The following is a 26,543-nucleotide window of genomic DNA, read 5'->3' as shown; positions in this document are numbered from 1 at the left end:
ACCGTCATAACGTTCTATAATCCGTTGAAGGTTAAAAATAGCAGGACAAGCTAATTCCCCAACTCCATCAATTGTTATTACTTGAGCGGAGCAAACGCCGAAGAGAAGGAAACGGTGAATCATAGCGAACAGACAGCTGCGTGGAACATTCTTATCCTGCTAATATAAACCTGCAACAGATTATAACTGGAGCAATCAGCGAAAGCCTTGCATGAACACATCTCCAGACCACATGGTGTCCAATAGTGCATCTACTATGCGCTAACTTCTATGGTAAGGTTGTCCTAGTGCTCATTTCATCCTAGCCTAGAAATTTGACAGCCGTCAAGGGCATCCAAAACAACCCAGAACATGTCGCCACAGGGGTGCCTTGCTTCCAAAGTTGAAGCAAGCTGCAGCTCGATGCTCGGAAGCATCACAAATGTTTTGTGGGAAAGATGCTTGAGGGTTCATTTGCTTGCGTGCTTTGATGGGTCAGCCTTGCCGCAGGGTAATGTGCCTGTGTTGATTGAATGTCTTCAAGGCACAATGCGCAGTTTACATGCTTTGCAAATGAGTACACTGCGTACACTCAAAGGTAATAAATGACGCATTCTTCCTGATCCCACGTAGTAAGAATGGTGAAACGTGCTGGCTAGTTCTGGTTGGCGCCGTTGCATATTTAAGCAAGCTCTGTTTTTGCTTGCTCTAGAATCTTGTGATGACCTGTCATGTGTTCTCTTTTCTTCTCCTTCATAGCTTCCTCCATGGTGGCAAGGATATTCGATGAGTCTCCTGCAACCCTCCCATGGAGAGATGCTTTGATAAGGGTCTAAAGGCTGAGAGTCGGTAATTATGACTGAAGCTGATGACTGTGGGGTGGTCTTGATCCCCACCAAAAGATCAGGTCATGCCAAAGAATCGCTGCAAAAGAATTAACTTTGTTCCAAACACTTGAATAGCATACCACCGCTTCTAAATTCCTTCAGTTGGTCTTTGTTCAGTTTTCCCGTAAGGAGGACGTACTCTGTTCCTCTCTCCAAAAGGTCGGTGACCAGGTCCCGTGCTGATGCCAGCATTACACGTAGGTACTCAATGGTTTCTTTCTATGCAAACATGCATGTCCGCCTGGTCCCGTGGTTTAGCTCGGTGACATTCACCAGCCCAAGAAACTCTGTGATTTCTCGCATGAGTAAGAATCGGGAACATATACTGGATATTTTGCTAACTTCTGGTAAGACTAAGGAAAGACTGCCCCGCAGGGGGCACCTCTGAAAACAGGTGTTTGGAGAGTGGCGTCTCCACGGACCCCGAGCTCCGCAGGGGGCGCCTGCACCTTAGGTGCTAGGTGCTTGGTGAGTAGCGTCACCACGGACCCCAGCCACTTTGGCGACACCACAGACCCTGAGAAAAAAGTGGCTAAGACCCACCCATGTCTGGCTGTGCGTGGCGAGCCCGTGTCCAGGGAAAAGGGCATTCTGGTGCTTGAGCTGAGCCCGGGGTAGGTTTGGACCCTTCGGGGCCCCCCGGGCGAGGCAACACACCACTTTGGCCCCTGCTTCCTGTAGACGGGTGTCCTGGCTTGGCCCGACCAGGATGATTCAGTCAGTCGCCACATCTTCTACTATCCCCTCTTATCTTTTTCTTTTCTCTGCTCTTCTTTCTTTCATATTCACCATCTTTGGCGGCAAGGGCTAACCTTGGGTGGCGATAGACCCCTTGTCTGGACCCGCACTAGGTTATAGTGTCTTGGTAGCACTGATAGCGTAATGTCGTCAGCAAAACCTTTATTGCTATGGCACATTACCTATCCCCATGTTGGGCTCCGTGGTGGGTGGTGCGCTACAGACACCGAACGCCTCCCCATTTCTCATGGGTTCCAAGCAAAACCAAAAACCTGATCGGGCCCTGAGAAGGTTCCGGACCGAAGTACACGTTATGAAAGCATTTACACCTGTGGAGAAGTTTCCTCGATTTCTTGTTATACATTCTGAAATGGAAAAACCCTTATCCAAGTTATCCCCTTTCCTGGTTTCAAAGACACTTGAATCTGTGATCGGAAAGAATTTTAAAGCAAAAAAAAAAGCCATCTGGAGATCTCCTCGTTGAAGTTGTGACCTCTCAACAATGCTCAGACCTGTTGGCACTCAACTTGGTTTCCGACTACAGGGTTACTGTATCACCCCACCGCACTTTGAACACTATTAAAGGCGTAATATCAGAAGATGACCTTCTAGAATCCCCCGAGGAGGAAATTGTCGATGGCCTTCGTGACCAAGGAGTCATAGCAGCAAAGCGAATTTCTTTTCGCCGGGACGGTCAGGAGATTAGGACAAAGCATGTCATTCTGACTTTTGTGCTGAGAGCGCTCCCAGAATCGATCAAAGCGGGGTATCTAAGCTGTAAAGTACGGCCGTATGTGCCAAACCCTCAGCGTTGCTTCCACTGCCAGAGGTATGACCATAGCGCCCTGAGCTGCCGTGGAAAGACAACGTGCGCCATGTGTGGCAAAAATGATCACCCTACAGAGAATCGCTCAAATCCACCTTCCTGCATCAACTGCAAAGAACCTCACCCTGCTTATTCCCGATCTTGCAAAAAATGGAAAGAAGAAAAAGAAATTATAACACTCAAAGTTAAAGAGAACATTTCGTTCCCCGAAGCCAGGAAGCGATTCTCCTTCCTGCAGAAGGGGCCTTACTCTTTGGTGGCACGTGCAGGGGGTGTGCCATCAAAGTCTTCGGTAGGAACCCAGGTCGGTCCTTATGACCTGGGGATTCCACCACCTCCCCCTGCCTCACAAAGATTCGGTCCACGACTCCGTTTGTCGTTGGAACCGAAGACATCACAGGGGCCTCCAGATGATGCAGAGGCGAGGGATGCCTCTGTGCTAATGGAGGGGAGACAAGAGGAGAGGCGGCAACAGCAGCCTCGGGGAGAAGGCATTAGTGCCTCCTCCATTCCAAAGGACGGGCCGTCGAACGATGTGCCTGCCTTGGTTACTCGGACCCCTCCCAGGAAGAAGGAGGGTGTGTTTTGTTTTAAGGCACTAGGAGAGGCCTCGACATCTAAGGAGGTGCCTGTACCAGCTGCTCCCTCAGCCGTTCAACCTGAGGAGGAGCGGATGGAACTTGGTGAACCTCCTCCCCCTCGTTCAGTCCCACCTGATGACACCAGGCTTAAAAAGTCTTCCCAGAAAAAGCTCAATCCGGGAGTAACTGCACCCAAACCGCCCCAGGGCACCTAGAGCAGGTTTCCTTTTTTGTTTTGTTTTACTTTAAATCGTTTTTAACATGAACACATATAGTTTTATACAGTGGAACTGTAGAAGTCTCCTGCAAAATATTGATGACATTCATTTCTTTCTCGATGAGCTACAGCCCATTGCTGTGTGCTTGCAGGAGACATATCTTAACAACACCCATACAAATGTTTTTAATCATCACCGCGTTTTTAGAAAGGATCGGTATTCAGACCACTCTTCTGGTGGTGTTGCCATTGTTGTACGGAGTGGCATAGCATGTGTGGAAGTTCCTCTGCGTACATCACTAGAAACAGTTGCGGTACGTGTTCTTACCGATCGTCTCATTACGATTGTGTCCTTGTATTTACCACCTCATCGTCAACTGCATCTTCATGAAGTTCAAGGATTGGTTCAACAACTCCCAACGCCTTTTTTAATTTGTGGTGATTTTAATGCTCACAGTCCCATGTGGGGCAGTAAGCGCCTTGACTCTCGTGGCGCTGTTGTTGAAAGATTTTTACTCTCGTCAGACATATGTCTTTTAAATAAGAAAGAACCAACATTTTATAGTTCCACTCATAATTGCTTCGCATCCATTGACCTCTCCATTTCATCACCATCAATACTTCCCTGTTTTTCTTGGAAGGTTTTAGACAACCCTTTTGGGAGTGATCATTTCCCAGTTGTAATCGAAAGCCTCGTTCCTCTGCCGACTATTTTAAAACGAACCCCTTAGGTGGAAACTAGACAAAGCCGACTGGGCACTCTTTAAACTTGATGCAGTGCTTGATCCGTCAGTTCTAGCAAATTTGTCACTTGAAGAAGCGACAGTGTATGTTACGGAGCAAATCATAAGTGCCGCCCAAGACGCCATTCCTCGCACCTCTGAAAATTCACCCAAGAGGTGTAGGCCTTGGTGGAATGAAGACTGTGCTACCACAAGGAAAAAGCAGCATAGGGCATGGGATACCTTTCGGAGGTACCCTACTTCTTCAAATAGGATAGCATTTAAACGACTAAAAGCTAAGGCCCGATGGACTAGGAGGAAAGCTAAGTGGAAGTCCTGGACCAAGTACATTTCCTCCCTAAATAGTTTTGTCTCGGAAAAGGAAGTTTGGGATAGGTACAAAAAAATCAAAGGGGACTACCGTTGCTTTGTTATTCCTCTATTTAGCTCCCCTGCTACTTCGCTGAAAGATGTTGCTAATGTGCTTGGAGAGCACTTTGAGAATGTTTCCAGCTCCCGAAATTATCGTATGGAGTTTAAACGTTTTAAAGCAAGTGCTGAGTGTCACCGTATACCGATGTCCGGTTGTAGCTCTGAGCCATACAACACTCCTTTCACAATGCAAGAACTAGAGGTAGCTCTGGGCTCCAAAAAGAGATCGGCTCCAGGCCCTGATGGAATCCACTGAAATGCTCCGTCAGTTGTCTCGTGAATCGCTGAACACACTACTAGGTTTTTTCAACTATCTGTGGGAAGCAGCTTACTTTCCTCAAATCTGGAAACAGGCGCATGTAATTCCTTTGCTGAAAGCGGGGAAGGACCCTTCGGACCCACGTAGTTACCGTCCAATCGCGTTAACGAGTTGCCTTGGCAAAACATTCGAACGCCTTATTAATAGGCGGTTAATATATATTTTGGAGCATAACCACTTCTTTGCTAATAACCAATGTGGCTTTCGAGAAGAGCGGTCTACTTTGGACCACATAGTCCGTCTGGAAACAACCATACGTGAAGCTTTCGTAAATAGGCAACATTGTGTATCTGTTTTCTTCGACCTGTAGAAAGCATATGATACGACATGGCGGTATGGTATCCTTCATGATTTGTATGCCTCTGGTGTGCGTGGTCGCATGTTGCGGTGCATAAGCAGTTTTCTCACAGGTCGCTCCTTTCAAGTTCGACTTGGCACCACACTATCCGACCAGTATATCCAGGAAAATGGTGTTCCGCAAGGAGGTGTACTGAGTGTCTCCTTGTTTGCCGTAAAGATAAACTCGTTGTCAAAGGTAATTCCACCTTCCGTTTCATACTCCCTCTACGTGGATGATATTCACATCTCGGCCTCTTCTTGTAATTTGTCTAGCTGTGAGCGGCAACTGCAGCTTACCATCAACAGAATTAGTAAGTGGGCTGACGAAAATGGGTTTAAGTTTTCAGCTGATAAGACTATCTGCGTGCCATTTTCTCTGCGTCGGGGGCTGTTTCTAGATCCAGAACTGATGCTAAACAGGGTTCCTATTAATGTAAAAACAGAGCATAAATTTTTGGGCATAACGTTTGATAAAAAGTTAAACTTTGTTTCCCACCTGAAGGACCTGAGGAAGAAGTGCCTTAAATCAGCTAATATTCTTAAAGTCTTAGCGCACAAGTCATGGGGATCCGACAGAATATGTCTGCTACGCTTGTACAACTCCCTTATCCGGTCACGTCTGGACTATGGTGCTATAGTTTACGACTCAGCGAGGCCTTCTGCACTGAAAATGTTGGATCCTGTGCATCACCTCGGTTTAAGGCTCGCTACAGGTGCCTTCCGCACATCGCCCATTCCTAGCTTGTACGCTGAATCTAATCAGATGTCACTTAGGCACAGACGACGTTATCTTGCTGTGACTTATGCTTCCAGAATTTTGTCCTATCCAAATCACCCAACTTATGGTGCCTTGCAACATTCTCGGTTTGCTCGTCTTTTCGAACATAAGCCCAGGGTTGTACCACCTTTAAGTCTTCGCCTTGAGGACATTTGTACATCTCTTGACCTCACCCTTGACGAGACCGACCTTTTGCAGAAGGGTGAAAATGAAGCTCCGTGGAGTACGTTGCCCGTCTTTTGCGATTGGTATTTTACTAGATTTAATAAACATAACGTCCCCCCAGTGGTGATTCAGCAAGAATTTCTTGAGGTGCAGAAGAAGTATGGTAACTACTCCCAATTTTATACCGATGGTGCCAAATCATTGCATTTTGTAGGGTCAGCAGTATACTCTGAAGGATTCAGTAAGGTTCAGCGTCTCAAGGAATGTGCAAGTATTTACACGGCAGAGCTCTATGCAGTGTTGATGGCCTTGGAATATATCCTCATCAGCAAGACAATGAAATCTATTTTATTCGTGGACTCTCAAAAAGTGCTCACCACACTTTGCTCAATAAAGGGAAGTAAAAATAGACTGGCACAACTTGTCCGATCTAAGGTACAATGTGGTCTGCGGCTTGGCCTAGACATAAACTTCTGCTGGGTACCTAGCCATGTGGGGATCCTAGGTAATGAAAGAGCAGACGAATTGGCCGCGAGCTCTAAGTACCTACTGCCAACCACCTCACAGATTCCATTTCAAGACATGAAGCCCTTGGTAAAATCATCAGTTTTCCAGCTATGGCAATCTGAGTGGAGTCTGGAATGCGAAAACAAACTTCACAGGATTAAACCAGCTCTTGGTATGTGGGAGAGTGCATCCCACAAAACCCGCCGCCTTGAAGTTCTTTTGTGTCGTCTTAGAATTACATATTCCTTCCTCACCCACAAACATCTGCTCAGGGGGGAAGCCCCACCCCTGTGTGATGAATGTGGGGAGCGTTTAACAATTTTACACATTTTGTGGCTGTGCCCAGGGCTTGAGCAAGAACGACGTACACATTTCCCCGAGTTTTTTTCACACCAGATTCCTTTTCACCCAGCGCTGCTAATTGGGGAGACTCCTATAGTACCATTTGATCGTGTCATAAATTACTTAAGAAAAACCGGCTTCCTACTGGAGTTGTAATTTTAACTCTGACTTTTAACGTTGTCATATGAACCTCTTTTCGATAATTCATATAAGACAGTCCTGAGTATGTCCCAACTAAACAAGCTTGGCGCAGTATGGCCATAGTAGCTTTGCGCCATAAAGCCCGCAATCAACAACAACTAAGGAAAGACTGATGCATTCTACGCGTCTCAAACCAACGCAGTATTGTTCAGTCCTTTTATTTTTTTGTTGCGATCTGCCGAATTCGCTAATTAACACAAATAATCAGCTGACATTTTAAATATTAATATGTGCACCAAACCTCCTAAGTAAAAAAAAATGTAGAATGTGTTGAGAAACACCCATTTGGTAATTCCCTTTAAGATAGCCTCCGTGCGTTTAAGGTTTAAAGAATGCGCTTAAAATTCTTAGAAATTTCAAGTGACTAAGGACAATACCATTGCAGTTCAATACTGGGCAGTCATGTGGTATTTTGTTCTTAAATCTCACTAGCTCTCTTTGGACCTCGAGGAATAATTCATGAAGGCTACCTTGATTATGGAACCATGTCTCACCGGTGACCTCAGGTAGTGCGTCCCGACCTGGGTACGTCCTAACTTCGATGATTAGTTGCCGCACGTCCGATTGGGAGACGGGGGTCGGCATCCCTAAAACCCCTTCCACCGTAGACTTTTCGGCGCCAAAATGGCCGATTAAAACCAAAATATAACAGTCACAGTGGACGCTATCGAATACGATACTCCCAAACCAATACACGCAGCCGTGGAGTTCCCCGAGTGTCCAATCCGGGAGAAATGCCGGCGTTGCGATCGCCATTACTTTTGGTTCTCGAGCACGGATCGGTGCCAGTTTTTCAGAGCAGGCTTTATTGTAGTTTCCCAACTGAGTTGTTCTAGTTACGTTGCCTCGAGTGGAGAAGGGTTTCTCGAGCAGCTCCTCATTCGAGGAAGCGCCGAGGCGCGTCTCTGAAGCCCGATATGGCTCCTCGAGTGGCGGCGCGCTTCTTTCCTCCACTCCATTGACTCGAGGTGGAGTGTCGAGTCGAGGCTGTTATTCTTTCTCAGAAGCGAGCAGACAAACCTAAAGAAAAAATATGACCATTTTCACACCAAATGAAGTATCTCTGTGGCAACCTCCAGGCCTCTGTCAGCCGTCGGATGGCGGCGCTCTGCCCCAACGCACTCACCGGCGTGCTTGCACATCGTGACATTCACGGCTAGCAGGCGGCACACTTTCTCATTCCACTCCGTAGAGAGCACCTGTGAAAGCAGGTGTTTTGTGAGTTGCGTCACCACAGACCCCGACCCATGCGGGTTCGCCCGCCATCGTCCGGCTGTGCTTGGCTTTATCGTGTCCGGGGAAAAGGGCATCCTGGTGGTTGAGTCGAGCCCGGGGTAGGTTTGGACCGTTCAGGGCTCCCCGGGTGAGGCAATACACCACTTCGGCGCCCGCTTCTCGTATACGTGTGTCCTGGCTTGGCCCGACCAGGATGATTCAGTCAGTGGCCATACCTTCTACCATCGAAGCCCTTAGCTCTTATGTTTGCCTTTTCTGCACTCTTCTCTCACTTATTTTTACCTGCTTTGGTGGCAAGGGCTAACCTTGGGTTTCGAGAGAACTCTCTCTTGAACCACGCTTGCTTATAGCTTCCTAGTAGCACTGGTAGAGTACCATACTCGGACAAGCCAGACCTGTTATGAGATGTTACCACCCCCTTGTTGGACTCCGCGGTGGGTGGTGCGCTACCCTGTTATGAGATGTTACCATCCCCTTGTTGGACTCCGCGGTGGGTGGTGCGCTACGGATGCCGAAGTTTCTGCCCTTCATACGGGTTCTAAGCAAAAAGATCTCCCCCGATCGGACCTTCAAAAGGCGAAGTATTTACTAAAAAGAGACATCAGCTGCTGCCCAGAATAGATTCAGCCACTTTCTGGTAATACGCTCAAAACAAAATGGAAAACCACTTGCTGAGCTTTCACCCTTTCTTATATTAAAAACTTTAGAAAATCTAATTGGCAAAAACTTTAAAGCAAAGAAACTACCATATGGCGACTTGCTCATCGAGGTGGAAAAAGGAGTTCGAAGTGCTGTTTTTTTAGGCTGAAACAAGATTTCGGACTGTAAAGTATCCCTCACCCCAAATGCTCCTAAACAGCTGCCAGGGTGTCATCTCAGTGGACGACCTGTTAGAGTCTAGCGAAGAGGGGATCTTGGAGGTACTTTCTGGGCAAGAGGTGGTCGCCGTGCGACGCTTCTTCATACGCAGAGGTGGACAAGAGAGACCATCGAAGCACATAGTTCTCACTTTTACTTCCACTGTGCTGCCCGAGAACAGAAGGCAGGCTATCTTCCCTGAAAGGTGCGCACCTGCATACCAAACCCGAGACGATGCTTCAAATGCCAAGGATTTGGTCACAGGTCTGTCACCTGTCGTGGAAAAACGACGCGTGGAAAGTGCGGGGCTACAGACCATCCAGCTGAGACGTGCGAGATTACACTTCTCAAGTATGTCAACTGCTTTTGTGCCCCCTTTACCTACTCTCGAGCCTGTCCAAAGTTTCAGAAGGAAAATGAAATCCTAACGCTAAAGATAAAAACAGAAACACCTCACACACCCTGAGGCAAGGAAACGGGTTCCCTCCCCCAAAGTGGCACCTATACCTAGGTGGCTGCCATGGGGGCAGCGCCGCCACTAAAGGCATCCGTGGGCACTAGGTACAGTCTTTGCGACTTGGAGTGCTCACCCAGCCCCCCAACCACCAGCGAGGCTTCGGTGGGTTCTCAGACCCCAGCGGCCCCGCCCAAAGTATCACACGCCGGGGCGATTCCCCATCGTCCTGGCCCTATGCCTCGAGTGGTGCTTGATGCCAGTCCCCCTCAGAGCCCAGCGAGCGGTCCCCTCCATCCGCTTCACAGCGGGAGGAGAAGGTCTTGGAGGTATCTGCCGATCCAACAGAACCACCTCCACTCTTCAAGGGATGTACAAAACCATCCCCCGAAAAGGGAGCTAGACCAGAAGAAAAAACCTCGTGTCCCTGCCCCAACAAGTGTAACATAGCTTGTGTCCACTTACAGCTGTAAACCCCACCTTTTTAACAACAATTTGATTAAGCTGTGATGAGTCATTTTAGTTTCATGCACTGGAACTGTCGTGGTATCCTTCGCGATATAGGTGATGTTCACTTCTTACTTAACGAGCTACGTCCAATAGGTTTAGGATTACAGGAGACCTATGTGACGTCCACACACAAGTTTTACGGAACTATTACCTCTTCCGCAAAGACCGCTCATGTTCCCGTTCATCCGATGGCGTTGACATTGTTGTGCAAAGCGGAGTGGCATGTGCCCAGGTCCACCGTGACACGCCCCTCGTGGTTGCAGCACGAGTTCTTACAAACCGTCGCATTACTATTGTTTCCGTGTACCTTCCACCACACTCCCCCGTACGCATATATGACATTCAGAAGCTCGTAACTCAACTTCCACTACCTTTTTCAGTCTTAGGCGATTTTAATGTTTATCACACCATGTGCGGCAGTACACAAATTGATTCCCGTGGAGGAGTCATTGAACAGTTTTTATTGTCTTCAAATTTGTCTTTTAAATTACAAATCCCTAACCCTTTTTAGTGCTGCGCACAACTCTTTCACGTGCATTGATTTATCCATTTTATCGCCATCATTGCTTCCTTGTTTTCTTGGAAGGTTTTTGAAAATCCATTTGGCAGCAGCCATTTTTCAGTTGTTTTAGCGAGTGTGGTCAATCTCCACACACTTCAAAAGTTTATGCCTAGATGGAAACTTGACAAGGCGGACTGGGAATGTTTCAGCCTAACTGCTACACTTGATGCTTCACTATTGGCCACTCTGTCCCCTGATAAGGCTAAGACATTCGTTACTCAACAGATAGTCAATGCTGCTGAACACTCTAGCCCCACGTAGTTTCAGTAATTTACCAAAAAACTGCAAACCATAGTGGAACAAACATTGTTCTACCACACTTACAAGACAAAATAGTGCCTGGGATGTCTTCCCCAGATACCCCACTGTGGAGAAGAAATTGAATTTAAGAGACGAAAAGCGCAAGCCCGCTGGTTAAGAAAGAAAAAAAGACATCTTGGATGAAATATCTTTCCTCTATAATTAGCGTTCCGCGTTTTCGTTTTTTTTTTTTTCAAAATTCGACATACTTTTTCGGTGTTTATTTTCAAATTAAATTTTTTTGTGTATATTAATTTTCAAAGAAGCTTACCGTTTTTTTGTGAACATAAAAAAACACCATCGGGCACCGGATCAGGTTACCCTTGTGGCTGTGACATTTGTGATCACTCAAAGAATAACGGCACATATACATACTTAGTCTTCGCTACAACTTCCGTCAGGACACACCTCAAAATTCCGGGATTCGCGCGCTTTCCTTTCCTTCCTCTTCTGACGACGTGACCACCTGAGGCGATCACCGTACAAAAACCAGGGGAATGAAAAAGAAGAAAAAAATTTATTTATGTTTTCAACTTCAGGGAAGTTTGAGGGTGGGTGTTAAGAAAGGCATTTACGGCTTTCCTCGATGTCCTCTGAAGTGGATGACGCGAAAAACCTTACACTAGCCCACATCCAAACATTTTTTTAAGACCGGGAACTTGACACAATAAGCCCGACCACAGAAAAGACACAGATGTCCCGCAAAGGCCAGTCCAACACCTCTTTTTGTTGCATGTTGAGCCTTGGAAGACGGCAATCACGAAGACGTCACACTTTGTCAAACCTTGCGAAGCCCTCTCTCTCTCTCCCCCCCCCCCCTTCCCCACCCACCTCGACGAGGCTCTAAAAAACTGACCTTTTTCGGTTACACCAGAATTTTAGAAAACGAATTAGACGTACCTTTACCGGTTTGAACTGAAAACGACGAACCTTCAAACTGACTTTTTTCGGTTAAAACCGAATTTCCGACAATGGATTCGGCGTACTTTTATTGGTTTAAACCGAAAACTCCAAACCCTATCTATAAGTAGTTTCATTACAACTAAAAAGGTTTGAAATAGTGTACCCATAATCAAACGTGACCACCGGGCTTTTACCATCCCAGTATTTAATATGCCTCTGGGGTCCGTCAAAGAGGTTGCTAATGTTCTTGCTCAGCATTTTCTTATAAAATTTGAAAGCGCTAACAAAGACGAGGACACAAAAGGGAGGCAAACAGGACGAGCGCTTACTCTCAACAGAACATTTATTTAAAAACAGCTAAAGCAAACTACCTACGACAAAAATACACTGAATCACTCAGTAACGTCCCCCATCACCACGCGTCAATAAAATCACTGTATTTTTGATGCAGAAATATTGACGGCTGACTGACAGGCTTCAGTGCCCCCTTCCTTTATAGCATGCACTTCAAGTACTTCCCTCGCAGCTTTTTCACGGGTCCTCCCCACGATCGTGAGATTTTGGAAGTTCGGCTGGCAGAGACAGTCTCTGCAATGAAGAGGTGAATGCCCGCCAGTTGTTGAGTGCAAATACATGTCATGCTCTCGCATCCTCTCATTTACGCACCATCTTTTCTGGCCAATGTACACCCTACCACATGTCAGCGGTATTCTGTACACCACGCCCATGTTACAATATACAAATCTTATGGCATTTTTGACGATGCATAAGGGCGCGTCGTTCTTTTTTTTTCTGAGTCCGCGAGCATAATTCGGCCAAGTTACATGGCGCCGAAAACACAAGCGGCACATCAAATCGTTTTGCCACCTTTTTTAGGTTATGTGAAATTTTTTGCAAGAAGGGGATGCCCTGAGGTCTCGTTTTTTGTTTTTTTTTTAGCCTGACACTTGCCGTCGATCATTTTCAGCAGCGTCTCGGCAACTCCAAGCGAAAGTAAAGTTGGATAACCGGCATCTCTAAGTCAATTAACCTGCGGGCTGAAGCTGTCACGCAGAACATGGTGGCATGACTTCTGAAGTGCCTCATGGAGACCAGACGAAGCAATACCCCTTTTTATTAATTTTGATTGTGCAAAATCGTAGGCGAGAAATCCCTTTCTGGAGCGTGGGTGGTAACACCAACACACTTGATTTCACGTGAACTGCAGTCTCAGGTCTGGAAACTGGAGAACCTGGCCATCCGGGAGTTGGTGAGTGAACTTTAAGCCATTTGAGTTGTCATGAAACACTTCTAACACACTCTCGCCAACTTAGCGGGTCAAAAGATTGTCAGAACGTTGCCATAGCACCAGATAGTCGTCCATATACCGGACAACCTTACACACTTGTTTCCCTTCCAAGCCGATCTGAACATTTCGGTCGAACTTTGCTAAGCAAATGTCACAAAGATCAGGGGTGACGCAAGATCCTATACAAATACCTTCTTTTTACACATAATAACCGCCCTCAAAAAGAATGAAGGTGGACTGCAGTTAAAACTTCAGAAGTTCCACAAAACCATCCAACCCTACACCACAAGCGTTTTGGAAGCCGACAACACCATTTTCGTCGATGCTGTCACGTACAGCAATAAACAGCTCCTCATGAGGTGTCGAGTAGAAAATATCTATGTCAGCAGGGAACGCTACAACATCCCCCGTAGTGTCCCTCTAAAAAAACTCCACTATGGTCTGCGAGTTTTTTTTTACCAAAAAAAAAGGATCGTTCAGCTCCAGGGTGCTCAGGTGTTTCTGCAAAAATCGGCTGACTTGTTTCTGCCAAGAACCCCCCCCCCCCCTCCCCCGTGACCATAGCGCGAAGAGTCGCGCCCGGCTTATGCGTTTTTGCAAAGAACACATCAAGGTATCCTGTCTTGCATTGCCTGGCGCTTTTTTCCATCGTACAAAATTGGAGACCACTGATCAACTAAAGACCGGTACTCTTAATCTTTTGGGGGTTGAGGGGGTCAGTCTAAAGTTCTTTTGAATAGCGTCCCGAGACTTGGCCTCTAGCATGTCTTTCAGGTGCACGACAAAACTTCCCTCTCTATCGGCCTGCAGTAAGCCAAGATTTTTTCGGTTAAAACACGCTACTACATTATTTAGCATGCTTTCACTAGAGAGGGATGCCTTTTTTAGCACACATCGCAATTAGAGAGGGATGCCTTTTTGGCACACATCGCAAAACATGTCCACGAATGTAACAGCTGCACTGCTCTTTGGTCGGAGACAGAAATCATTCACAAGGAGAGGAATGATGCCAAAAGATTAGTAAGGGAGACGGTGCGGATAAAATCTCTGGGTAATTGCATAAGTCAGGCGTCGTTACATTTTGGAAAAAATTCCAAAAGCTTTTTAAAATTATAAAATATTTTTTGGGGGATGTGTGCCTTTGCACCGTTTTAGGTCAAGTGCGTGTCATCCGTTCATCGCTTAAAGAAAAAAAAAGGGAAAAGGAAACGAGAAAGAAAGAGAAACATTTTAAGTGAAAAAGCATTGTTTTTTGTTATTTTTTTAAATCTTTGTTAGATTGGAATAGGTACTGATCCTTTTGTTAAATTTTGGGGAAGAGTGTAGAGTTATTTTTGTGAATTGGCATTAAGGCCTTCCATAGCGCTACTTTTTGTATATTAGGGCTTGGCGTTGGGACGGTTTGTAGGTTGTCCCTTTGTGTTGTTGGTGACTGATTGGAGGGTTTGGCGTTTGAACTAGGTTAGGGTTGCCCCTTTGTGTTGGGGTGGCTGATTGTGGGCTATATAAGAAGGAGGACTAAATAAACCTGGTAGCTGAGTTTGAGATGTCGTCCTGTCCGTTTCTGTTCCTTCGACTTTTATGTCCATTTCTGTCCTAGTCTCAGGTATATTCAACATGGTAAACATTCCACCTCTTCCAAAACACACCTGTCCCTCTCCTCCGCCGGTGCCTTTTTAGGCACACCTCGAACCACAGCCCCCCGCAGGGGGCACCTGTGAAAGCAGGTGTTTGGAGAGTGGCGTCTCCACGGACCCCGAGCCCCGCAGGGGGCGCCTGCACCTTAGGTGCTAGGTGCTTGGTGAGTTGCGTCACCACGGACCCCAGCTACGTGGGCCACCATACCCGCACGCAGGGGGCACCTACTTTGGTAGGTGCTTGGTGAGTGGCGACACTACGAACCCCGAGCCATGTGGGTTCGCCCACCCACGTCTGGCTGTGCGTGGCGTACCCGTGTCCGGGGAAAAGGGGACCCTGGTGGTTGAGCTGAGCCCGGGGTATGTTTGGACCCTTCAGGGCCCCCCGGGCGAGGCAATACACCGCTTCGACCCCTGCTTCTCGTAGACGGGTGTCCTGGCTCGGCCCGACCAGGATGATTCAGTCAGTCGCCTCTTCTACCCTCTTCTTCCGTCTTTCACTTTTCCTTCCACCCCTTTCTCTTTTCTTCTACACTCCCTTCCTTCCTTTTTCACCTTCTTAGGCGGCAAGGGCTAACCTTGAGTGGAAACAGGTCCTGTCCCTGCATCCACACTCGGTTATAGTGCCCGGGCAGCACTGGTAGAGTAATTGTGTCAGCCAAGCCTTTCTTGCTATGGCACATTACCTACCCCCTTGTTGGGCTCCGTGGTGGGCGGTGCACCCGGGCACTGAATCTTCTCCCATCTCTCATGGGTTCCAAAGCTAAACCTCCCTCTGATCGGGCCCTGAAAAGGGTCCGCACCGAAGTCCCTCTGAAAGACACGACCTCATCTCCCCCTACATTCCCCAAATTTTTGGTTATTCACTCTGAAGACGATACACCACTCTCCAAGATGTCCCCCTTTCTTGTTGCGAAAGTGCTAGAAAGTGTGGTCGGAAAGAACTTCAAAGCCAAAAAGATGCCCTCAGGTGACCTTCTCGTAGAAATTGAATCCAGACAGCAGAGTACAGCACTCCTTGCTTTGGATTCTGTGTCTGATCATAAAGTGACTGTTTCACCCCATCTTACACTTAATACTATTCAGGGCGTTATCTCCGAAGATGACCTGATTGAGGCCTCTGACACTGAGATACTTGAAGGGCTCTCTGAACAAGGAGTTGTAGCTGCGAGGCGCATCTCCATGCGTCGGGACGGTCAAGAGCGAAAAACTAAACACATAGTGTTAACCTTTGAATCTACCACACTTCCCGAGGCTGTTAGGGCTGGCTACCTCCACTGCAGGGTTAGGCCCTATGTGCCTAATCCTCGAAGATGTTTTAAATGCCAGAGGTTTGGCCACGGCTCTCAAAGCTGCCGTGGTAAGGCCACTTGTGCCAAGTGTGGGAAAAATGACCATTCTGCTGACTCCTGCTCCAACGAAGCCCATTGTGTCAACTGTAGTGATCCCCACCCAGCGTATTCTCGCTCATGCAAGACATGGAAAGAAGAGAAAGAAGTGCTTAACTTGAAGGTCAAAGAAAACCTCTCTTACCCGGAAGCGCGCCGTCGCTTTGCGTTCTTGCGCAAAGGTGACTATGCGGAGGTGGTGCAGCGGGGACCTGCACCACTGAAGGTTGCAGTGGCAACCCAGACGTCCTTTCTGGACTATGGGAAGCCACGGCAGTCCCCCACGCCCCAGCTGAAGATTCAGCTTCCGGGGCATGCAATCTCGGCTGGACGGTCTTCGGACCCTCCCAGCCAGAGTGCGAACCCTCGCACTCCAACAGGGCAACAGCCTGTGTCTTCTCGGGCTGTTTCCCAAACCCAGGATGGGTCGGTGGCTGCCGCAACCGTCCCTCCTCTGCGGTCTCCTTCCAGGGAGAAGGGTCGACATTCTCGCCCACACTCCCTGGAGAGAGCATCATCGAGGGAGCGGCATGGCTCTCGTGCCGCACCTACAGCGCCTAAGGGACAGGAACGGGTGGACTTGGGCGACGCTTCGCCCAGCACCTCCTCTGCCCCTTTGGCTGGGTCTGGTCGCGGGCGGCGCATGGCGCCCCGTTCCCCGAACCCGAAGAAACCTGCAGAAAAAGGCTTGCCTCAGGAAACTGAGGCCATGGATGAGTGTGAAGTCTCCACTCCTGCGTCTGACCAAGACGACATGGAGTGGCAGACTACTAAGAGTAAGCACAAGAGCAAAAAACCGGTGATCCTACCAACGTGATGTTGTACATTCTTTATGGCCCTGCGCGGCAGAGTTGACATTTTTACTTTTACTTGTACCTTACTGCTTTTACTGATTTACTAATTTTTAACTTAGTTTTAGAATAATGGCTAAATTTACTTTTATGCAGTGGAATTGCCGCGGCCTTTTAAGGAATATTGACGATGTTAACTTTTTTATGGACAACCTCCGTCCTATAGCTCTCTCTTTACAAGAGACGCACCTTAATGATCATCATGTGTCTATTTTACGTCGTCACCAAGTTTTAGAAAAGACCGTTCCACATCAAACTCATCTGGTGGAGTAGCAGTAATCGTCCAAAGTGGAGTTGCTTGTTCTCAAATTCCTCTTTCTACACCTTTAGAGGCTGTAGCTGTGCGTCTCCTCTTGGACCGCTTCATCACCATTGTTTCCATCTATATTCCACCAAATGTTCCACTGCATATTCATGATCTTCATGGTTTAATTACTCAGCTCCCTCACCCCTTTTTACTTTTAGGAGATTTTAATGCCCACCATCCCTTGTGGGGTGGCACACGCCAGGACTCGCGTGGTGGGGTCATTGAACGGTTTTTACTGTCATCTAGTCTCTGTCTTTTGAACAGCAAAGAGCCTACCTTTTTTAGCGCAGCTCACAACTCATTTACATCCATTGATCTTTCCATTTCATCTCCATCCTTGGTGTCTTGTTTCACATGGAGCGTTTTAAATAATCCTTTTGGAAGCGACCACTTTCCGGTTGCTCTGGAAAGCGTGAAATCGATTCCCAGTCTTATGAAACGGACTCCACGTTGGAAGCTAGAAAAAGCAGACTGGGCTCTTTTTAGCCAAAAATCCAAGCTTGTTCCCTCAATGTTCTCTTCATTAACTCATGACGATGCCACAGCCTACATCACAGAGCATATAACTGGTGCTGCTCTTTGCTCCATCCCTCAAACTTCTTCGAACATCCCCAAGAAATGTAAGCCATGATGGAATGAGGAATGTTCCACCACGAAGAATAACCAAGATAAGGCTTGGGGTGTCTTTCGTAGATACCCGACATCTGTGAACTTAATGGAATTCAAGAGACGCAGAGCTTGTGCCCGCTGGACTCGGAAGCAGGCTAAAGGAAAATCTTGGCGAGGTTACTTGTCCTCCATCAGCAGCTATGTTCCAGCAAAGGAAGTGTGGGACCGACTTCACAAGGTCGAGGGGAAATACCGCTGTTTTACAGTCCCCCTTTTTCCGTCTTCTGGAGCCTCATTGCTAGACCAGGCTAACGTGTTGGGCACTCACTTCGCTGCTGTTTCAAGCTCCGCACATTACTCTCCAGCATTCCTGAAGCGTAAGGCAAACATGGAAAAGACGAGGCTCTGCTTCACAGGGGGAGCGTCTGCACGTTACAATCAGCCATTTACAATGGTTGAGCTCGAAGTGGCTCTCAACTCCCGCAATAATTCTGCCCCCGGTCCCGATAGAATTCACTATGACATGATCCGGCACTTATCTAGAGAGTCACTTAGTGCCCTTCTCACATACTTCAATGGCCTGTGGTGTGATGCCTACTTCCCTGTTGAATGAAAGCGGGCTGAAGTTATACCGCTGTTGAAACCTGGCAAGGACCCCTCCCTTCCTGCAAGTTACAGACCAATAGCATTGTCAAGTTGTCTGCGGAAAACCTTTGAAAGATTAATTAACAGACGTCTTATTTATTTTCTTGAGCAACATAAAATCTTGGATATTAATCAGTGTGGCTGTCGTCCTGAGCGCTCTACAACAGACCACTTGGTGCGGCTGGAGACCTATATGCGCGAGGCATTTGTCAACAGGCAGCATTGTGTATCTGTTTTCTTTGATTTAGACAAGGCCTATGACACCACTTGGAAGTATGGCATCTTGCACGACCTTTTTATGTACGGAATACGCGGTAGAATGCTTCAGTGTATAAAGAGCTTTTTGTGTAAACGCACTTTTCGAGTTCGGTTGGGAACAACTTTATCAGACTGGTTTGTTCAAGAGAATGGTGTTCCTCAGGGTGGAGTCCTTAGTGCCACACTCTTTGCAATAAAAATTAACTCTCTTAGCAAAGTCATTCCTCCTTCAGTATCTTACTCGCTATATGTCGATGACATTCAGATATCTGTAGCGTCATGTAATATGTCTAGCTGTGAGCGGCAGCTACAACTGGCCATAAATAAAATGACTACATGGGCTGATGAGAATGGTTTTAGGTTCTCTCCGGATAAAACTGTTTGTGTTCCTTTTTCTTTAAGGCGTGGCCTCTGTTTAGATCCTACACTTCTGTTAAATAGAAACAACATTGCTGTCAAAACGGAGCACAAGTTTCTAGGAGTTACTTTCGACCGTAAACTTACCTTTGTTTCGCACCTCAAACAACTCAAGCAAAAAACTCTGCAGGCATCGAACACACTCAAAGTTCTTTCGCACAAGTCGTGGGGCTCGGATAGGAAATGTCTCCTTCGTCTATATTCCTCGCTCATTCGATCCCGCCTTGACTATGGCTCAATTGTCTATGCCTCTGCGAGACCGTCTGCTTTAAAAATGCTCGATCCAGTGCATCACCTTGGGCTGCGTTTGGCATCTGGATCTTTTCGCACCTCCCCTGAGCTTAGCTTGTATGTTGACTGTCATGAAATGTCACTTGAAAAAAGGCGACAGCTACTTAGCCTCAACTATGTTTACAAAATTTTGTCGGACCCCAGCTCCCCCACTTATAGTTGTATTCAAAACTCTAGGTTTTCTCGCCTCTTTAACCATAAGCCAACTGTTGTGCGGCCCTTGAGCTTTCGTGTCGAGAGTCTTCGCTCCTCCATCAATCTGACTGTTGATTTTAACCTCTTGAATAGTTCATACCATACTGCCCCATGGAATGTCAAACCCATTTTTTGTGACTGGTGCTTCACAAAATTCAGGAAGCAAAGAGTCTCACCTTTAATTTTACAACAGGAATTCTTTGCATTGGAGGAAAAATACAAAGATTATAATCATTATTACACTGATGGTGCAAAGTCGTCAATGTATGTTGGTGCGGCTGTATACTCTTCTCGTTTTTCCAAAGTCGCTCGTCTAAATACTCTTGCCAGTATTTTTACGGCCGAGCTGTATAGGGTCATGATGGCGCTTGACCATATAGTTCAGAGTAAAATAAAGAAAGCCATCATCTTTGTAGATTCTCAGAGTGTTGTTCGGGCTGTATGTTCTGTTTTATTAACAAAGAATCGGCTGACCCGGACTGTGCGTGTTAAGGTACAGCAGGGCCTACAGGATGGTCACGACATTAGGTTTTGCTGGATTCCTAGCCATGTGGGCATTGCAGGCAACGAGGCTGCAGATAAACTGGCCGTCTCTTCGCAAAATCTTCCCGTGTCACATGTCCGCATCCCCCACCAAGACTTAAAAATGCCTATAAGACTTGCCGTCTTGCAATCGTGGCAGTCTGAGTGGGATATAGAGGTTAACAATAAGCTTCACACCATCAAGCCAGACCTTGGTACCTGGGAAACATCTTACAATAAAAATAGATTCCACGAGGTCCTCATATGCCGCCTGAGAATCGGCCACACCTACCTCACCCATAGCTACCTGCTTACTAGTGAAGAACCTCCAGCCTGTGAGCGCTGCGGTGAACCTCTGACTGTTCTTCATATTTTATTTCTTTGTCCTGGTCTTCGGCAGCAGCATACATTTTTTTTTCCTGACCTTTTCAAGTATCACATTCTATTCCACCCTGCCTTGCTGCTTGGTGAGCGGCCACTAATCTCATTCAAACGTCTTTTCGATTTCCTTGAAAATACCGGATTTTTAAACAAACTTTAGAACTATTCTGCTCCCCATAGTTAAATTCTACTCACCCTTTTTTACTGACTCACCTTGTTTGGCGCAGTATGGCCATTGATGCTCTTGCGCCATTAAAACCGCAAACAACAACAACAATCGAACCACAGCCAGAAGTCTGTGTTACCTTTTACGTGGTTCAACACTATACTTAGGTTTTTTTTCAAGTGTATGTGCAACGTCTTTGCGCACCTGAGAATCTCACAAAATTATCAGCCCCGTTCACCAGACGTTGGCGATAAAGGCTTTTTGGGATTTTCTAGTCTGACGTGTTGCCACAGGAATTATGTTTCCCATGTAACAAGCCGTAGGTGTTCTTGGTGCTTTCGATATCCTATAGTGGCAACATTATCACACGAACACAGAGCCTTGATATAGTTATTAGAAAACCGAAGTTGCCTCCAGCACTCGGACTTTAAAATCCAGCAGATACGCTGGGTATGTCCGCTTGATGGTTGTAGGCAGCCGAAGGTGCTTGTTACTTCTGCTGTTGCTTGACCGCTCTTGATGCAGGTTGAAAGATATCGAGCGCGACATGTTGACACAGCTATGAGGTTGAAGCAGACGATGGTTTGAACTATGGGGGGTCACGATGGGTCGAACTATGGGGGGGGGGGGGGGGTCTAACTTACAGCCATATAATGGGTCCTTTACAATGAGCCAGCTAGAACCAGCTCTTAACGTAAAAAGATGACTGCACCGTAGCCAGACACACTGCACTATGCTATGCTCCAAAAGTTTCCAGTTGACTCGCTCAGAACACTCCTTTATTTCAAGTCTCTGTGGGGGAAGGCATGGTTCTTCCAGGCATAAAAGGTGCTCGAATAACACCCCATACGGGATTAGAGGAAGACTAACATCATAAAATTTAGCCTAAAGCAAAGCGCATACATGTCCTTCCACGCTCAGCATATTTGAAGTAATCAAAATGCCACTCATTTATGATACTGGCATGTTATTGGACTCCGTACTTCGAATGAACGCGCACAATAATGCTATGCCGGGTTCATCACCGAGGATGCTTAGCATGGTTTTTAGAATTACCTGAGAGTTTAAAATACTTTCATCTGCCCTCGTATTGCATGCTATGGCCACTGAAGTCTAGAGTTTGCATCTACTGTCTAGATTTCAGTTCATTCTTCGAAACATAATCAAGTTTAAAATGTTCAGAGAAGTTGCATTAGTTTTATTTATGACCGATACCTCGGAAACAAATATTAGCATAACCATAACTTACTACTAGGTGGACTGGGTGCGGACACACTTTTAGAAGAAACATACCTTTATGGTTCGTTATTCTTGCGCATTCTTTTAAATGGCAAAGTGTCATGCCCGAGGCAAGAACTCGCCGTGATTTTTTTTGTGCCCATTCTTAATGAAAATGTCGTTTGTTGGTAAGTGCTTCAAGCTCTTGCCGATCACCTGAATGAGACTAATTTTATACTGTTTCATTGTTTCTGACGGACATGTTTATGACCTTGAATAAAGTAAAGAAGCTTAGTGGTATTGAAGCTGCATTAAAATGTGTGGAAGCTAGATTTGTTAAATATGTTTATGTGTGTAGTGTTAGAATGTTAAATGTGTCTCTTTGTCTGTGTTATGTATGTTCTGCGACAGACAATATGAGCTGGCAAAGTCCTTCACACTTCTTTGGCATGCCTGTCTGTTTTTGACAGTTATGGTGAAAACCAGGAATGAAATGCAATGTGGAGGTACTATGCATCAAGCTATTTGACAAAACTGGAGATAATAGAGCTTGTTGGGAGAGCATCTACAAAAAAACAAACCAGGTCGGGTATTTCAGCTCCTATTGCCCACAGGGCTACCACCAGAATGACATGTTGTTGCTGGCGGAATAGTGAATTAACTTTGCTACAGGCTGCCGTGTTCTGAGATTATGTGGTTTTACCCATGGGGACCAAAGAGGCGGTTCTTGTGGCTCAAGAAAACCGTTGTCTGATTCGCCCTCTACGTCGTTTTTTCTTCAGCTTCAGGTTCCGGCTCACCCGCAGCGATGCAAACGTTGTGCAGAACTGCACAGGATGCGATGACGGTGGCAGCGGTCTGCGGTGGGTGCTACAGGGTCCGGTGCTTCTGGAGGCAACAAAATCTGTTCTTTAACACGCTGATGTAGCGCGCTAGCGCAGACCGCACGGAGGAGCGGGCCACGTTGAATCTCGCTTCCGGAGAGTTCGGCTGGAGCGTGCCGACGACTGGCGTAATCAGCCATGGGGCAAAGTCATAGCCACTGTCTCCTGCACGCCCAACAAGAATGCATGATATCAGACACTCAAAATAATTCAAGCATGGTCAGATGAACCTTTTCCACAAGTCACAAATGCATATATCAGGAGTGGCCAAACAGCGGCTCATCGCGGGTCCAAGTGCAGTTCGCGGCTTTCGAGTTAACCCCATGCCTCCCATCTGCTCCTATGTTCCAAAGACAAAAAAAGTCCTAGAATTTAAAAAGAATGCTCCCAGTTTTGGCAGGTTTGTACTACGCTACGTGCATACAGCTGGACTGCTTTTTGATACATTGATGAGTCCAGTGACACTGTTTGCTTTATAGTTCTAGAAAGAATTTTGAACCGTATACGCATCACGGGTATCAGGGGCAGTGGCTGGCTAGCGAACCAGCCGAAGCGTTCATTTTTGCTTAGCAGTTAAAGTGCTCCTGCTTCAAATTACTTGTTATAGTCAACATATATACTTGTCTCCTTTGGAAAACACTGTTCCCTCCAGATTGCTTCTTATTAAAAGTAGCCTCTTCCCCTCTTTTTGTTTTCTGCAGCTTTTTAAACTTTTGTTGTTTTGTCTGTGGCTCTAACACTATGTCACTCTGGCCACCCCTGACATTCTCTAGAGAACACTATGTCACTCTGGCCACGCCTGACATTCTCTAGAGAACACTATGTCACTCTGGCCACCCCTGACATTCTCTAGAGAATACACATCTTGCAGGTAGGCGTGAGAAAAAGACCAATCTTCGAAATGTTTCCTCTTTCGCCCGCAGACCCAGATACCTCCATCAACCTCAACCATACATGAACCATCCCAAGTAGCACGGGGAGCCCGGCCGAAGGATGGCCATATCCCCATGGCTAAGCCATTTTTCATCGGCCGTTGCCCAGCCAAAAAGGTCGGTGCCGACCTCGTTATGGTCTCTCGGCATAAGAAAGGCCCACCTGCCCGGGCTTTGGGAGGGCCGGGCCCTATGGCCGAGCACCGGGGCTCAGGCATCGGCTGAGCACCAATGGCCGGGCACCGGCAGAAAACTAAGGGCCTAGGATGGTTTTGGGTGGGCTACCGAGCTGGCATGGCGGCACCGGTAGAACAGCAGTGGCCGAGGGTTTAGGTCGGCCACCAACCTGAGATCGTGGCATCAGCAGAACATCAGTGGCCGAGGGTGGATTTGGGTCGGCCACCAAGATGATATTGTGGCACCGGCAAAACACCAGCTGCCAAGGGCGGATTTGGGTCGGCCTCCGAGATGATATCGTGGCACCGCCAAAACACCAGTGGCCGAGGGCGGATTTGGGTCGGCCACCGAGAATATATCGTGGCACCAGCAGACCACCAGTGGCCGAGGGCGGATTTGGGTCGGCCACCGAGATCATATCGTGGCGCTGGCAAAACTCTAGTGGCCGAGGGCGGATTTGGGTCGGCCACCGAGATGATATCGTGGCACTGGCAAAACACCAATGGCCGAGGGCGGATTTGGGTCGGTCACCTACCTGAGATCCTGGCACCGGCAGGACCCCAATGGCCGATGGCGACTTTGGGTCGGCCACCGAAATGATATCGTGGCACCGGCAGGACGCCAGTGGCCGGGGTGGCTTTGGGTCGGCCACCGACCTGGGATCCTGGCACCGGCAGAACACCAGTGGCCGAGGGCGGCTTTGGGTCGGCCACCGACCTGGCATCCTGGCACCGGCAGAACACCAGTGGCCGAGGGCGGCTTTGGGTCGGCCACCGACCTGGGATCCTGGCACCGGCAGAGCTCCAGTGGCCGAGGGCGGCTTGGGGTGGGCCACCGACCTGGGATCCTGGCACCGGCAGAACATTAGTGGCCGAGGGCGGCTTCGGGTCGGTTACCGAGATGATATAGTGTCACAGGCAGAACACCAGTGGCCGAGGGCGGCTTTGGGTCGGCCACCAAGATGACATAGTGGCACCGGCAGAACACCAGTGGCCGAGGGCGGCTTCGGGTCGGCCACCAAGATGATATAGTAGCACCGGCAAAACACCAGTGGCCGGGGCAGCTTTGGGTCGGCAACTGAGATGATATAGTGGCACCTGCAGAACACCAGTGCCTAGGGCAGCTTTGGGACAACCACCGACCTGCGATCGTGGCACCTGCAGAACACCAGTGGCCGAGGGCGGCTTTGGGTCGGCCACCTACCTGAGATCGTGGCACCGGCAGAACACCAGCGGCCGGGGCAGCTTTGGGTCGGCCACCAAGATGATATAGTGGCACCAGCAGAACACCAGCGGCCGGGGCAGCTTTGGGTCGGCCACCGAGATGATAGAGTGGCACCGGCAGAAAACCAGTGGCCTAGGGCAGCTTTGAGACAACCACCCACCTGCGATCGTGGCACCTGCAGAACACCAGTGGCCGAGGCGGCTTTGTGTCGGCCACCTACCCGAGATCGTGGCACCTGCAGAACACCAGTGGCCGAGGGCGGCTTTGGGTCGGCCACCTACCTGAGATCGTGGCACCGGCAGAACACCAGCGGCCGGGGCGGCTTTGGGTTGGCCACCAAGATATAGGGGCACCAGCAGAACACCAGTGGCCGGGGACAGCTTTGGGTCGGCCACCGAGATGATATAGTGGCACCGGCAGAACACCAGTGGCCTAGGGCAGCTTTGGAACAACTACCGACCTGCAATAGTGGCACCTGCAGAACACCAGTGGCCGAGGGCAGCTTTAGAACAACCACGAACCTGCGATCGTGGCACCTGCAGAACACCAGTGGCCGAGGGCAGCTTTGGGTCGGCCACCTACCTGAGATCGTGGCACCGGCAGAACACCAGCGGCCGGGGCAGCTTTGGGTCGGCCACCGAGATGATATAGTGGCACCGGCAGAACACCATGTGGCCGAGGGCGGCACAAGGCCGATCGTTGAGTTGGTTTAGTGCCATCGGCAGAGCAGCAGTGGTCGAGTGTGGCACAATGTCGGTCGTTGGGCTGGTATAGTGCCATTGGCAGAGTGCCATGCAGTGGCTGACGGTGGCACTGCTTGGCTGCTGATCTGGCGTTGGCATTGGCAGATGTTTGGCAAAAATGGTTGGACCAATGACTGCCATTACCATTACAAAAATATGTGTGGACACTCCTAGGACGTTCTATAGAGCAGCATCCATAGGCAAAATATAAGGCATCTATAGGCAGACCACGACTGCTGTTGCCTTCGTGAAGTCGTCCTCCGCAGGGTGTATTCGCAACTTTTAGCAATGGTGGTACCGCGGTGAGAGAATCATGCTCCTTAGCTCCTGAATGATTGGCCTCATAATAAAAGGGCTTGCTTACACCTTCCTCTGATACTGCTCGTATATAGAGAAACCAGAATTTCTTACGCGTCGCAGACCCAGCCTAGTACCGCTGTTCTACGACGAGCATCCAGATGACCGCCATTTTGGTAGGCACCAGTGTGCCCCCTATGGGTCGTGAAAGTTGGAAATATCTACGGGGGCCGCAGAGATCCACATTAGCCTACCTC

General features: G+C 48.1%; 1 pseudogene; it reads right to left on the bottom strand.

Moving 5' to 3' along the window:
* Positions 1 to 254: 254 nt before the first annotated feature.
* Positions 255 to 26,130, bottom strand: LOC115320140 (annotated as a pseudogene).
* Positions 26,131 to 26,543: the final 413 nt, after the last annotated feature.

The sequence above is a fragment of the Ixodes scapularis genome, unplaced genomic scaffold (assembly GCF_016920785.2).
Source record: "Ixodes scapularis isolate PalLabHiFi unplaced genomic scaffold, ASM1692078v2 PGA_scaffold1__304_contigs__length_218370807, whole genome shotgun sequence".
NCBI lineage: Eukaryota > Metazoa > Arthropoda > Arachnida > Ixodida > Ixodidae > Ixodes > Ixodes scapularis.
The sequence above is the reverse complement of the archived record's forward strand: the minus strand, read 5'-3'. Positions and strand labels throughout refer to the sequence as shown.